This window comes from Ambystoma mexicanum, chromosome 6q (genome assembly GCF_040938575.1).
Source record: "Ambystoma mexicanum isolate Mex_15411 chromosome 6q, UKY_AmexF1_1, whole genome shotgun sequence".
NCBI lineage: Eukaryota > Metazoa > Chordata > Amphibia > Caudata > Ambystomatidae > Ambystoma > Ambystoma mexicanum.
Genome location: NC_090937.1, coordinates 1,628,569,992 through 1,628,584,991, shown reverse-complemented (window position 1 = coordinate 1,628,584,991; position 15,000 = coordinate 1,628,569,992). Strand labels below are relative to the sequence as shown.

General features: G+C 50.1%; 7 non-coding genes across 7 annotated transcripts; all 7 read right to left on the bottom strand.

Annotated features, from left to right (window-relative positions):
* Positions 1-432: 432 nt before the first annotated feature.
* Positions 433-504, bottom strand: TRNAG-UCC (transfer RNA glycine (anticodon UCC)). Its single transcript has one exon. It is a non-coding gene; the product is annotated as a tRNA-Gly (tRNA).
* Positions 505-1,689: 1,185 nt separating this feature from the next.
* Positions 1,690-1,761, bottom strand: TRNAG-UCC (transfer RNA glycine (anticodon UCC)). The gene has a single exon. It is a non-coding gene; the product is annotated as a tRNA-Gly (tRNA).
* Positions 1,762-5,456: 3,695 nt separating this feature from the next.
* On the bottom strand, positions 5,457-5,528 carry TRNAG-UCC (transfer RNA glycine (anticodon UCC)). The gene has a single exon. It is a non-coding gene; the product is annotated as a tRNA-Gly (tRNA).
* Positions 5,529-6,712: 1,184 nt separating this feature from the next.
* Positions 6,713-6,784, bottom strand: TRNAG-UCC (transfer RNA glycine (anticodon UCC)). The gene has a single exon. It is a non-coding gene; the product is annotated as a tRNA-Gly (tRNA).
* A 2,426-nt stretch (positions 6,785-9,210) lies between these two features.
* Positions 9,211-9,282, bottom strand: TRNAG-UCC (transfer RNA glycine (anticodon UCC)). The gene has a single exon. It is a non-coding gene; the product is annotated as a tRNA-Gly (tRNA).
* A 1,185-nt stretch (positions 9,283-10,467) lies between these two features.
* Positions 10,468-10,539, bottom strand: TRNAG-UCC (transfer RNA glycine (anticodon UCC)). Its single transcript has one exon. It is a non-coding gene; the product is annotated as a tRNA-Gly (tRNA).
* Positions 10,540-12,981: 2,442 nt separating this feature from the next.
* On the bottom strand, positions 12,982-13,053 carry TRNAG-UCC (transfer RNA glycine (anticodon UCC)). The gene has a single exon. It is a non-coding gene; the product is annotated as a tRNA-Gly (tRNA).
* Between the last annotated feature and the right edge of the window lie 1,947 nt (positions 13,054-15,000).

The window sequence follows — 15,000 nt, the reverse complement described above, 5'->3', positions numbered from 1 at the left end:
TAAATCCCCTGCTAAGGGTTATGGGAGGGAGGAATGAAGGAACTTTGCTTCAGGGAAAGGGCTGCTGCTGCTTCAGCATGTGAGGAGCGCAGCCACACGTTTCACCTTCTTCAGTATGTTGGTTTACAGGATGAGAGAGATCCTGAAACCTCACTCTAATAGGCTGAGGTGCTGTGCTCGGTGGCCTGCTGGGACCAAGGCCCGTCAGGGCAAGGCGAATAGGCCTTTGTCAGGCCTTCGTCAGGGCTTTTTCGGGGAGGGGCCAGGAGCCCTGCTCGCTTCAATCCCCTCACCGATAGACAGTTGCAGAAACTAGGATGCAAGAACCTTTCCTGGATGGGGTTTTGATTTTCACGAAAAGTGTGTCAGCTTTGCTTTCAGCATGAGTCTGATTTCCAAAAAATGCATTTTGAACAATTTAAAGATTTGATCTGCGTTGGCCGGGAATCGAACCCGGGTCAACTGCTTGGAAGGCAGCTATGCTCACCACTATACCACCAACGCCTGCCTGTCTGGGCTATCTGATGGAGCGGCCCTTAGAAATAAGAATAAGTCATTGGCTGGGAATGAAAAAAGCTTGCGTTTGACGCAGAAGCAGTTCGCATCATGAGGTCTTGCCGGTCAGCCCAACATTTCCCCGGGACCCCTTAAAAAAGGAGCTTGGTTTTAAGTTTGGTTTGATTGAACAGTACATTTTGTTGGCTGGGCTGGGACCCTCTCCTATTTAGCGCAAGAGTGGAACGAGGCAGCAAGTTCAAGGAATGACATTGCATCCAGGCACTTACAGCTCTTTGTGCCCTAATGCCATGACACAAAAACATAATTTGAAAAATGTTAGCAGAGGATGGTTTCGATCCATCGACCTCTGGGTTATGGGCCCAGCACGCTTCCGCTGCGCCACTCTGCTGGTTGGAGAACAAGAGCTTTTCTGGGCTTTTACAGCCTACAAACCGACAACCCTAGACCCAGTTTCGAGTGAAGCGGGCAGTAGGCCTTACAAAGCCAAACAACCTGCAACCACGCACTCCCATCCCATGGCCTTTTGCAGACAGGCCTCATTTCTCTAGCTCACACCCTAACTGCCAACACCCCTTCCCCTTCTCTCTCTGTCTCTCTCTCTCTGTCTCTCTCTCTCATTCTCTCTCTCTCGCAAATAGATACTTTACTTCCCAGGTGCAACAAAACAAGCCTTCTCGAGCTGGCAGATATGGGAAGGAAGGAAGGAAGGGCCAGTTTGGAAACTCAACTCAATTACCATAAATCCCCTGCTAAGGGTTATGGGAGGGAGGAATGAAGGAACTTTGCTTCAGGGAAAGGGCTGCTGCTGCTTCAGCATGTGAGGAGCGCAGCCACACGTTTCACCTTCTTTAGTATGTTGGTTTACAGGATGAGAGAGATCCTGAAACCTCACTCTAATAGGCTGAGGTGCTGTGCTCGGTGGCCTGCTGGGACCAAGGCCCGTCAGGGCAAGGCGAATAGGCCTTTGTCAGGCCTTCGTCAGGGCTTTGTCGGGGAGGGGCCAGGAGCCCTGCTCGCTTCAATCCCCTCACCGATAGACAGTTGCAGAAACTAGGATGCAAGAACCTTTCCTGGATGGGGTTTTGATTTTCACGAAAAGTGTGTCAGCTTTGCTTTCAGCATGAGTCTGATTTCCAAAAAATGCATTTTGAACAATTTAAAGATTTGATCTGCGTTGGCCGGGAATCGAACCCGGGTCAACTGCTTGGAAGGCAGCTATGCTCACCACTATACCACCAACGCCTGCCTGTCTGGGCTATCTGATGGAGCGGCCCTTAGAAATAAGAATAAGTCATTGGCTGGGAATGAAAAAAGCTTGCGTTTGACGCAGAAGCAGTTCGCATCATGAGGTCTTGCCGGTCAGCCCAACATTTCCCCGGGACCCCTTAAAAAAGGAGCTTGGTTTTAAGTTTGGTTTGATTGAACAGTACATTTTGTTGGCTGGGCTGGGACCCTCTCCTATTTAGCGCAAGAGTGGAACGAGGCAGCAAGTTCAAGGAATGACATTGCATCCAGGCACTTACAGCTCTTTGTGCCCTAATGCCATGACACAAAAACATAATTTGAAAAAAGTTAGCAGAGGATGGTTTCGATCCATCGACCTCTGGGTTATGGGCCCAGCACGCTTCCGCTGCGCCACTCTGCTGGTTGGAGAACAAGAGCTTTTCTGGGCTTTTACAGCCTACAAACCGACAACCCTAGACCCAGTTTCGAGTGAAGCGGGCAGTAGGCCTTACAAAGCCAAACAACCTGCAACCACGCACTCCCATCCCATGGCCTTTTGCAGACAGGCCTCATTTCTCTAGCTCACACCCTAACTGCCAACACCCCTTCCCCTTCTCTCTCTGTCTCTCTCTCTCTGTCTCTCTCTCTCATTCTCTCTCTCTCGCAAATAGATACTTTACTTCCCAGGTGCAACAAAACAAGCCTTCTCGAGCTGGCAGATATGGGAAGGAAGGAAGGAAGGGCCAGTTTGGAAACTCAACTCAATTACCATAAATCCCCTGCTAAGGGTTATGGGAGGGAGGAATGAAGGAACTTTGCTTCAGGGAAAGGGCTGCTGCTGCTTCAGCATGTGAGGAGCGCAGCCACACGTTTCACCTTCTTCAGTATGTTGGTTTACAGGATGAGAGAGATCCTGAAACCTCACTCTAATAGGCTGAGGTGCTGTGCTCGGTGGCCTGCTGGGACCAAGGCCCGTCAGGGCAAGGCGAATAGGCCTTTGTCAGGCCTTCGTCAGGGCTTTGTCGGGGAGGGGCCAGCAGCCCTGCTCGCTTCAATCCCCTCACCGATAGACAGTTGCAGAAACTAGGATGCAAGAACCTTTCCTGGATGGGGTTTTGATTTTCACGAAAAGTGTGTCAGCTTTGCTTTCAGCATGAGTCTGATTTCCAAAAAATGCATTTTGAACAATTTAAAGATTTGATCTGCGTTGGCCGGGAATAGAACCCGGGTCAACTGCTTGGAAGGCAGCTATGCTCACCACTATACCACCAACGCGTGCCTGTCTGGGCTATCTGATGGAGCGGCCCTTAGAAATAAGAATAAGTCATTGGCTGGGAATGAAAAAAGCTTGCGTTTGACGCAGAAGCAGTTCGCATCATGAGGTCTTGCCGGTCAGCCCAACATTTCCCCGGGACCCCTTAAAAAAGGAGCTTGGTTTTAAGTTTGGTTTGATTGAACAGTACATTTTGTTGGCTGGGCTGGGACCCTCTCCTATTTAGCGCAAGAGTGGAACGAGGCAGCAAGTTCAAGGAATGACATTGCATCCAGGCACTTACAGCTCTTTGTGCCCTAATGCCATGACACAAAAACATAATTTGAAAAAAGTTAGCAGAGGATGGTTTCGATCCATCGACCTCTGGGTTATGGGCCCAGCACGCTTCCGCTGCGCCACTCTGCTGGTTGGAGAACAAGAGCTTTTCTGGGCTTTTACAGCCTACAAACCGACAACCCTAGACCCAGTTTCGAGTGAAGCGGGCAGTAGGCCTTACAAAGCCAAACAACCTGCAACCACGCACTCCCATCCCATGGCCTTTTGCAGACAGGCCTCATTTCTCTAGCTCACACCCTAACTGCCAACACCCCTTCCCCTTCTCTCTCTGTCTCTCTCTCTCTGTCTCTCTCTCTCATTCTCTCTCTCTCGCAAATAGATACTTTACTTCCCAGGTGCAACAAAACAAGCCTTCTCGAGCTGGCAGATATGGGAAGGAAGGAAGGAAGGGCCAGTTTGGAAACTCAACTCAATTACCATAAATCCCCTGCTAAGGGTTATGGGAGGGAGGAATGAAGGAACTTTGCTTCAGGGAAAGGGCTGCTGCTGCTTCAGCATGTGAGGAGCGCAGCCACACGTTTCACCTTCTTCAGTATGTTGGTTTACAGGATGAGAGAGATCCTGAAACCTCACTCTAATAGGCTGAGGTGCTGTGCTCGGTGGCCTGCTGGGACCAAGGCCCGTCAGGGCAAGGCGAATAGGCCTTTGTCAGGCCTTCGTCAGGGCTTTGTCGGGGAGGGGCCAGGAGCCCTGCTCGCTTCAATCCCCTCACCGATAGACAGTTGCAGAAACTAGGATGCAAGAACCTTTCCTGGATGGGGTTTTGATTTTCACGAAAAGTGTGTCAGCTTTGCTTTCAGCATGAGTCTGATTTCCAAAAAATGCATTTTGAACAATTTAAAGATTTGATCTGCGTTGGCAGGGAATCGAACCCAGGTCAACTGCTTGGAAGGCAGCTATGCTCACCACTATACCACCAACGCCTGCCTGTCTGGGCTATCTGATGGAGCGGCCCTTAGAAATAAGAATAAGTCATTGGCTGGGAATGAAAAAAGCTTGCGTTTGACGCAGAAGCAGTTCGCATCATGAGGTCCTGCCGGTCAGCCCAACATTTCCCCGGGACCCCTTAAAAAAGGAGCTTGGTTTTAAGTTTGGTTTGATTGAACAGTACATTTTGTTGGCTGGGCTGGGACCCTCTCCTATTTAGCGCAAGAGTGGAACGAGGCAGCAAGTTCAAGGAATGACATTGCATCCAGGCACTTACAGCTCTTTGTGCCCTAATGCCATGACACAAAAACATAATTTGAAAAAAGTTAGCAGAGGATGGTTTCGATCCATCGACCTCTGGGTTATGGGCCCAGCACGCTTCCGCTGCGCCACTCTGCTGGTTGGAGAACAAGAGCTTTTCTGGGCTTTTACAGCCTACAAACCGACAACCCTAGACCCAGTTTCGAGTGAAGCGGGCAGTAGGCCTTACAAAGCCAAACAACCTGCAACCACGCACTCCCATCCCATGGCCTTTTGCAGACAGGCCTCATTTCTCTAGCTCACACCCTAACTGCCAACACCCCTTCCCCTTCTCTCTCTGTCTCTCTCTCTCTGTCTCTCTCTCTCATTCTCTCTCTCTCGCAAATAGATACTTTACTTCCCAGGTGCAACAAAACAAGCCTTCTCGAGCTGGCAGATATGGGAAGGAAGGAAGGGCCAGTTTGGAAACTCAACTCAATTACCATAAATCCCCTGCTAAGGGTTATGGGAGGGAGGAATGAAGGAACTTTGCTTCAGGGAAAGGGCTGCTGCTGCTTCAGCATGTGAGGAGCGCAGCCACACGTTTCACCTTCTTCAGTATGTTGGTTTACAGGATGAGAGAGATCCTGAAACCTCACTCTAATAGGCTGAGGTGCTGTGCTCGGTGGCCTGCTGGGACCAAGGCCCGTCAGGGCAAGGCGAATAGGCCTTTGTCAGGCCTTCGTCAGGGCTTTGTCGGGGAGGGGCCAGGAGCCCTGCTCGCTTCAATCCCCTCACCGATAGACAGTTGCAGAAACTAGGATGCAAGAACCTTTCCTGGATGGGGTTTTGATTTTCACGAAAAGTGTGTCAGCTTTGCTTTCAGCATGAGTCTGATTTCCAAAAAATGCATTTTGAACAATTTAAAGATTTGATCTGCGTTGGCCGGGAATCGAACCCGGGTCAACTGCTTGGAAGGCAGCTATGCTCACCACTATACCACCAACGCCTGCCTGTCTGGGCTATCTGATGGAGCGGCCCTTAGAAATAAGAATAAGTCATTGGCTGGGAATGAAAAAAGCTTGCGTTTGACGCAGAAGCAGTTCGCATCATGAGGTCTTGCCGGTCAGCCCAACATTTCCCCGGGACCCCTTAAAAAAGGAGCTTGGTTTTAAGTTTGGTTTGATTGAACAGTACATTTTGTTGGCTGGGCTGGGACCCTCTCCTATTTAGCGCAAGAGTGGAACGAGGCAGCAAGTTCAAGGAATGACATTGCATCCAGGCACTTACAGCTCTTTGTGCCCTAATGCCATGACACAAAAACATAATTTGAAAAAAGTTAGCAGAGGATGGTTTCGATCCATCGACCTCTGGGTTATGGGCCCAGCACACTTCCGCTGCGCCACTCTGCTGGTTGGAGAACAAGAGCTTTTCTGGGCTTTTACAGCCTACAAACCGACAACCCTAGACCCAGTTTCGAGTGAAGCGGGCAGTAGGCCTTACAAAGCCAAACAACCTGCAACCACGCACTCCCATCCCATGGCCTTTTGCAGACAGGCCTCATTTCTCTAGCTCACACCCTAACTGCCAACACCCCTTCCCCTTCTCTCTCTGTCTCTCTCTCTCTGTCTCTCTCTCTCATTCTCTCTCTCTCGCAAATAGATACTTTACTTCCCAGGTGCAACAAAACAAGCCTTCTCGAGCTGGCAGATATGGGAAGGAAGGAAGGAAGGGCCAGTTTGGAAACTCAACTCAATTACCATAAATCCCCTGCTAAGGGTTATGGGAGGGAGGAATGAAGGAACTTTGCTTCAGGGAAAGGGCTGCTGCTGCTTCAGCATGTGAGGAGCGCAGCCACACGTTTCACCTTCTTCAGTATGTTGGTTTACAGGATGAGAGAGATCCTGAAACCTCACTCTAATAGGCTGAGGTGCTGTGCTCGGTGGCCTGCTGGGACCAAGGCCCGTCAGGGCAAGGCGAATAGGCCTTTGTCAGGCCTTCGTCAGGGCTTTGTCGGGGAGGGGCCAGGAGCCCTGCTCGCTTCAATCCCCTCACCGATAGACAGTTGCAGAAACTAGGATGCAAGAACCTTTCCTGGATGGGGTTTTGATTTTCACGAAAAGTGTGTCAGCTTTGCTTTCAGCATGAGTCTGATTTCCAAAAATGCATTTTGAACAATTTAAAGATTTGATCTGCGTTGGCCGGGAATCGAACCCGGGTCAACTGCTTGGAAGGCAGCTATGCTCACCACTATACCACCAACGCCTGCCTGTCTGGGCTATCTGATGGAGCGGCCCTTAGAAATAAGAATAAGTCATTGGCTGGGAATGAAAAAAGCTTGCGTTTGACGCAGAAGCAGTTCGCATCATGAGGTCTTGCCGGTCAGCCCAACATTTCCCCGGGACCCCTTAAAAAAGGAGCTTGGTTTTAAGTTTGGTTTGATTGAACAGTACATTTTGTTGGCTGGGCTGGGACCCTCTCCTATTTAGCGCAAGAGTGGAACGAGGCAGCAAGTTCAAGGAATGACATTGCATCCAGGCACTTACAGCTCTTTGTGCCCTAATGCCATGACACAAAAACATAATTTGAAAAAAGTTAGCAGAGGATGGTTTCGATCCATCGACCTCTGGGTTATGGGCCCAGCACGCTTCCGCTGCGCCACTCTGCTGGTTGGAGAACAAGAGCTTTTCTGGGCTTTTACAGCCTACAAACCGACAACCCTAGACCCAGTTTCGAGTGAAGCGGGCAGTAGGCCTTACAAAGCCAAACAACCTGCAACCACGCACTCCCATCCCATGGCCTTTTGCAGACAGGCCTCATTTCTCTAGCTCACACCCTAACTGCCAACACCCCTTCCCCTTCTCTCTCTGTCTCTCTCTCTCTGTCTCTCTCTCGCAAATAGATACTTTACTTCCCAGGTGCAACAAAACAAGCCTTCTCGAGCTGGCAGATATGGGAAGGAAGGAAGGAAGGGCCAGTTTGGAAACTCAACTCAATTACCATAAATCCCCTGCTAAGGGTTATGGGAGGGAGGAATGAAGGAACTTTGCTTCAGGGAAAGGGCTGCTGCTGCTTCAGCATGTGAGGAGCGCAGCCACACGTTTCACCTTCTTCAGTATGTTGGTTTACAGGATGAGAGAGATCCTGAAACCTCACTCTAATAGGCTGAGGTGCTGTGCTCGGTGGCCTGCTGGGACCAAGGCCCGTCAGGGCAAGGCGAATAGGCCTTTGTCAGGCCTTCGTCAGGGCTTTGTCGGGGAGGGGCCAGGAGCCCTGCTCGCTTCAATCCCCTCACCGATAGACAGTTGCAGAAACTAGGATGCAAGAACCTTTCCTGGATGGGGTTTTGATTTTCACGAAAAGTGTGTCAGCTTTGCTTTCAGCATGAGTCTGATTTCCAAAAAATGCATTTTGAACAATTTAAAGATTTGATCTGCGTTGGCCGGGAATAGAACCCGGGTCAACTGCTTGGAAGGCAGCTATGCTCACCACTATACCACCAACGCCTGCCTGTCTAGGCTATCTGATGGAGCGGCCCTTAGAAATAAGAATAAGTCATTGGCTGGGAATGAAAAAAGCTTGCGTTTGACGCAGAAGCAGTTCGCATCATGAGGTCTTGCCGGTCAGCCCAACATTTCCCCGGGACCCCTTAAAAAAGGAGCTTGGTTTTAAGTTTGGTTTGATTGAACAGTACATTTTGTTGGCTGGGCTGGGACCCTCTCCTATTTAGCGCAAGAGTGGAACGAGGCAGCAAGTTCAAGGAATGACATTGCATCCAGGCACTTACAGCTCTTTGTGCCCTAATGCCATGACACAAAAACATAATTTGAAAAAAGTTAGCAGAGGATGGTTTCGATCCATCGACCTCTGGGTTATGGGCCCAGCACGCTTCCGCTGCGCCACTCTGCTGGTTGGAGAACAAGAGCTTTTCTGGGCTTTTACAGCCTACAAACCGACAACCCTAGACCCAGTTTCGAGTGAAGCGGGCAGTAGGCCTTACAAAGCCAAACAACCTGCAACCACGCACTCCCATCCCATGGCCTTTTGCAGACAGGCCTCATTTCTCTAGCTCACACCCTAACTGCCAACACCCCTTCCCCTTCTCTCTCTGTCTCTCTCTCTCTGTCTCTCTCTCTCATTCTCTCTCTCTCGCAAATAGATACTTTACTTCCCAGGTGCAACAAAACAAGCCTTCTCGAGCTGGCAGATATGGGAAGGAAGGAAGGAAGGGCCAGTTTGGAAACTCAACTCAATTACCATAAATCCCCTGCTAAGGGTTATGGGAGGGAGGAATGAAGGAACTTTGCTTCAGGGAAAGGGCTGCTGCTGCTTCAGCATGTGAGGAGCGCAGCCACACGTTTCACCTTCTTCAGTATGTTGGTTTACAGGATGAGAGAGATCCTGAAACCTCACTCTAATAGGCTGAGGTGCTGTGCTCGGTGGCCTGCTGGGACCAAGGCCCGTCAGGGCAAGGCGAATAGGCCTTTGTCAGGCCTTCGTCAGGGCTTTGTCGGGGAGGGGCCAGGAGCCCTGCTCGCTTCAATCCCCTCACCGATAGACAGTTGCAGAAACTAGGATGCAAGAACCTTTCCTGGATGGGGTTTTGATTTTCACGAAAAGTGTGTCAGCTTTGCTTTCAGCATGAGTCTGATTTCCAAAAAATGCATTTTGAACAATTTAAAGATTTGATCTGCGTTGGCCGGGAATCGAACCCGGGTCAACTGCTTGGAAGGCAGCTATGCTCACCACTATACCACCAACGCCTGCCTGTCTGGGCTATCTGATGGAGCGGCCCTTAGAAATAAGAATAAGTCATTGGCTGGGAATGAAAAAAGCTTGCGTTTGACGCAGAAGCAGTTCGCATCATGAGGTCTTGCCGGTCAGCCCAACATTTCCCCGGGACCCCTTAAAAAAGGAGCTTGGTTTTAAGTTTGGTTTGATTGAACAGTACATTTTGTTGGCTGGGCTGGGACCCTCTCCTATTTAGCGCAAGAGTGGAACGAGGCAGCAAGTTCAAGGAATGACATTGCATCCAGGCACTTACAGCTCTTTGTGCCCTAATGCCATGACACAAAAACATAATTTGAAAAAAGTTAGCAGAGGATGGTTTCGATCCATCGACCTCTGGGTTATGGGCCCAGCACGCTTCCGCTGCGCCACTCTGCTGGTTGGAGAACAAGAGCTTTTCTGGGCTTTTACAGCCTACAAACCGACAACCCTAGACCCAGTTTCGAGTGAAGCGGGCAGTAGGCCTTACAAAGCCAAACAACCTGCAACCACGCACTCCCATCCCATGGCCTTTTGCAGACAGGCCTCATTTCTCTAGCTCACACCCTAACTGCCAACACCCCTTCCCCTTCTCTCTCTGTCTCTCTCTCTCTGTCTCTCTCTCTCATTCTCTCTCTCTCGCAAATAGATACTTTACTTCCCAGGTGCAACAAAACAAGCCTTCTCGAGCTGGCAGATATGGGAAGGAAGGAAGGAAGGGCCAGTTTGGAAACTCAACTCAATTACCATAAATCCCCTGCTAAGGACTATGGGAGGGAGGAATGAAGGAACTTTGCTTCAGGGAAAGGGCTGCTGCTGCTTCAGCATGTGAGGAGCGCAGCCACACGTTTCACCTTCTTCAGTATGTTGGTTTACAGGATGAGAGAGATCCTGAAACCTCACTCTAATAGGCTGAGGTGCTGTGCTCGGTGGCCTGCTGGGACCAAGGCCCGTCAGGGCAAGGCGAATAGGCCTTTGTCAGGCCTTCGTCAGGGCTTTGTCGGGGAGGGGCCAGGAGCCCTGCTCGCTTCAATCCCCTCACCGATAGACAGTTGCAGAAACTAGGATGCAAGAACCTTTCCTGGATGGGGTTTTGATTTTCACGAAAAGTGTGTCAGCTTTGCTTTCAGCATGAGTCTGATTTCCAAAAAATGCATTTTGAACAATTTAAAGATTTGATCTGCGTTGGCCGGGAATCGAACCCGGGTCAACTGCTTGGAAGGCAGCTATGCTCACCACTATACCACCAACGCCTGCCTGTCTGGGCTATCTGATGGAGCGGCCCTTAGAAATAAGAATAAGTCATTGGCTGGGAATGAAAAAAGCTTGCGTTTGACGCAGAAGCAGTTCGCATCATGAGGTCTTGCCGGTCAGCCCAACATTTCCCCGGGACCCCTTAAAAAAGGAGCTTGGTTTTAAGTTTGGTTTGATTGAACAGTACATTTTGTTGGCTGGGCTGGGACCCTCTCCTATTTAGCGCAAGAGTGGAACGAGGCAGCAAGTTCAAGGAATGACATTGCATCCAGGCACTTACAGCTCTTTGTGCCCTAATGCCATGACACAAAAACATAATTTGAAAAAAGTTAGCAGAGGATGGTTTCGATCCATCGACCTCTGGGTTATGGGCCCAGCACGCTTCCGCTGCGCCACTCTGCTGGTTGGAGAACAAGAGCTTTTCTGGGCTTTTACAGCCTACAAACCGACAACCCTAGACCCAGTTTCGAGTGAAGCGGGCAGTAGGCCTTACAAAGCCAAACAACCTGCAACCACGCACTCCCATCCCATGGCCTTTTGCAGACAGGCCTCATTTCTCTAGCTCACACCCTAACTGCCAACACCCCTTCCCCTTCTCTCTCTGTCTCTCTCTCTCTGTCTCTCTCTCTCATTCTCTCTCTCTCGCAAATAGATACTTTACTTCCCAGGTGCAACAAAACAAGCCTTCTCGAGCTGGCAGATATGGGAAGGAAGGAAGGAAGGGCCAGTTTGGAAACTCAACTCAATTACCATAAATCCCCTGCTAAGGGTTATGGGAGGGAGGAATGAAGGAACTTTGCTTCAGGGAAAGGGCTGCTGCTGCTTCAGCATGTGAGGAGCGCAGCCACAGGTTTCACCTTCTTCAGTATGTTGGTTTACAGGATGAGAGAGATCCTGAAACCTCACTCTAATAGGCTGAGGTGCTGTGCTCGGTGGCCTGCTGGGACCAAGGCCCGTCAGGGCAAGGCGAATAGGCCTTTGTCAGGCCTTCGTCAGGGCTTTGTCGGGGAGGGGCCAGGAGCCCTGCTCGCTTCAATCCCCTCACCGATAGACAGTTGCAGAAACTAGGATGCAAGAACCTTTCCTGGATGGGGTTTTGATTTTCACGAAAAGTGTGTCAGCTTTGCTTTCAGCATGAGTCTGATTTCCAAAAAATGCATTTTGAACAATTTAAAGATTTGATCTGCGTTGGCCGGGAATAGAACCCGGGTCAACTGCTTGGAAGGCAGCTATGCTCACCACTATACCACCAACGCCTGCCTGTCTGGGCTATCTGATGGAGCGGCCCTTAGAAATAAGAATAAGTCATTGGCTGGGAATGAAAAAAGCTTGCGTTTGACGCAGAAGCAGTTCGCATCATGAGGTCTTGCCGGTCAGCCCAACATTTCCCCGGGACCCCTTAAAAAAGGAGCTTGGTTTTAAGTTTGGTTTGATTGAACAGTACATTTTGTTGGCTGGGCTGGGACCCTCTCCTATTTAGCGCAAGAGTGGAACGAGGCAGCAAGTTCAAGGAATGACATTGCATCCAGGCACTTACAGCTCTTTGTGCCCTAATGCCATGACACAAAAACATAATTTGAAAAAAGTTAGCAGAGGATGGTTTCGATCCATCGACCTCTGGGTTATGGGCCCAGCACGCTTCCGCTGCGCCACTCTGCTGGTTGGAGAACAAGAGCTTTTCTGGGCTTTTACAGCCTACAAACCGACAACCCTAGACCCAGTTTCGAGTGAAGCGGGCAGTAGGCCTTACAAAGCCAAACAACCTGCAACCACGCACTCCCATCCCATGGCCTTTTGCAGACAGGCCTCATTTCTATAGCTCACACCCTAACTGCCAACACCCCTTCCCCTTCTCTCTCTGTCTCTCTCTCTCTGTCTCTCTCTCTCATTCTCTCTCTCTCGCAAATAGATACTTTACTTCCCAGGTGCAACAAAACAAGCCTTCTCGAGCTGGCAGATATGGGAAGGAAGGAAGGAAGGGCCAGTTTGGAAACTCAACTCAATTACCATAAATCCCCTGCTAAGGGTTATGGGAGGGAGGAATGAAGGAACTTTGCTTCAGGGAAAGGGCTGCTGCTGCTTCAGCATGTGAGGAGCGCAGCCACACGTTTCACCTTCTTCAGTATGTTGGTTTACAGGATGAGAGAGATCCTGAAACCTCACTCTAATAGGCTGAGGTGCTGTGCTCGGTGGCCTGCTGGGACCAAGGCCCGTCAGGGCAAGGCGAATAGGCCTTTGTCAGGCCTTCGTCAGGGCTTTGTCGGGGAGGGGCCAGGAGCCCTGCTCGCTTCAATCCCCTCACCGATAGACAGTTGCAGAAACTAGGATGCAAGAACCTTTCCTGGATGGGGTTTTGATTTTCACGAAAAGTGTGTCAGCTTTGCTTTCAGCATGAGTCTGATTTCCAAAAAATGCATTTTGAACAATTTAAAGATTTGATCTGCGTTGGCCGGGAATCGAACCCGGGTCAACTGCTTGGAAGGCAGCTATGCTCACCACTATACCACCAACGCCTGCCTGTCTGGGCTATCTGATGGAGCGGCCCTTAGAAATAAGAATAAGTCATTGGCTGGGAATGAAAAAAGCTTGCGTTTGACGCAGAAGCAGTTCGCATCATGAGGTCTTGCCGGTCAGCCCAACATTTCCCCGGGACCCCTTAAAAAAGGAGCTTGGTTTTAAGTTTGGTTTGATTGAACAGTACATTTTGTTGGCTGGGCTGGGACCCTCTCCTATTTAGCGCAAGAGTGGAACGAGGCAGCAAGTTCAAGGAATGACATTGCATCCAGGCACTTACAGCTCTTTGTGCCCTAATGCCATGACACAAAAACATAATTTGAAAAAAGTTAGCAGAGGATGGTTTCGATCCATCGACCTCTGGGTTATGGGCCCAGCACGCTTCCGCTGCGCCACTCTGCTGGTTGGAGAACAAGAGCTTTTCTGGGCTTTTACAGCCTACAAACCGACAACCCTAGACCCAGTTTCGAGTGAAGCGGGCAGTAGGCCTTACAAAGCCAAACAACCTGCAACCACGCACTCCCATCCCATGGCCTTTTGCAGACAGGCCTCATTTCTCTAGCTCACACCCTAACTGCCAACACCCCTTCCCCTTCTCTCTCTGTCTCTCTCTCTCTGTCTCTCTCTCTCATTCTCTCTCTCTCGCAAATAGATACTTTACTTCCCAGGTGCAACAAAACAAGCCTTCTCGAGCTGGCAGATATGGGAAGGAAGGAAGGAAGGGCCAGTTTGGAAACTCAACTCAATTACCATAAATCCCCTGCTAAGGGTTATGGGAGGGAGGAATGAAGGAACTTTGCTTCAGGGAAAGGGCTGCTGCTGCTTCAGCATGTGAGGAGCGCAGCCACACGTTTCACCTTCTTCAGTATGTTGGTTTACAGGATGAGAGAGATCCTGAAACCTCACTCTAATAGGCTGAGGTGCTGTGCTCGGTGGCCTGCTGGGACCAAGGCCCGTCAGGGCAAGGCGAATAGGCCTTTGTCAGGCCTTCGTCAGGGCTTTGTCGGGGAGGGGCCAGGAGCCCTGCTCGCTTCAATCCCCTCACCGATAGACAGTTGCAGAAACTAGGATGCAAGAACCTTTCCTGGATGGGGTTTTGATTTTCACGAAAAGTGTGTCAGCTTTGCTTTCAGCATGAGTCTGATTTCCAAAAAATGCATTTTGAACAATTTAAAGATTTGATCTGCGTTGGCCGGGAATAGAACCCGGGTCAACTGCTTGGAAGGCAGCTATGCTCACCACTATACCACCAACGCCTGCCTGTCTGGGCTATCTGATGGAGCGGCCCTTAGAAATAAGAATAAGTCATTGGCTGGGAATGAAAAAAGCTTGCGTTTGACGCAGAAGCAGTTCGCATCATGAGGTCTTGCCGGTCAGCCCAACATTTCCCCGGGACCCCTTAAAAAAGGAGCTTGGTTTTAAGTTTGGTTTGATTGAACAGTACATTTTGTTGGCTGGGCTGGGACCCTCTCCTATTTAGCGCAAGAGTGGAACGAGGCAGCAAGTTCAAGGAATGACATTGCATCCAGGCACTTACAGCTCTTTGTGCCCTAATGCCATGACACAAAAACATAATTTGAAAAAAGTTAGCAGAGGATGGTTTCGATCCATCGACCTCTGGGTTATGGGCCCAGCACGCTTCCGCTGCGCCACTCTGCTGGTTGGAGAACAAGAGCTTTTCTGGGCTTTTACAGCCTACAAACCGACAACCCTAGACCCAGTTTCGAGTGAAGCGGGCAGTAGGCCTTACAAAGCCAAACAACCTGCAACCACGCACTCCCATCCCATGGCCTTTTGCAGACAGGCCTCATTTCTCTAGCTCACACCCTAACTGCCAACACCCCTTCCCCTTCTCTCTCTGTCTCTCTCTCTCTGTCTCTCTCTCTCATTCTCTCTCTCTCGCAAATAGATACTTTACTTCCCAGGTGCAACAAAACAAGCCTTCT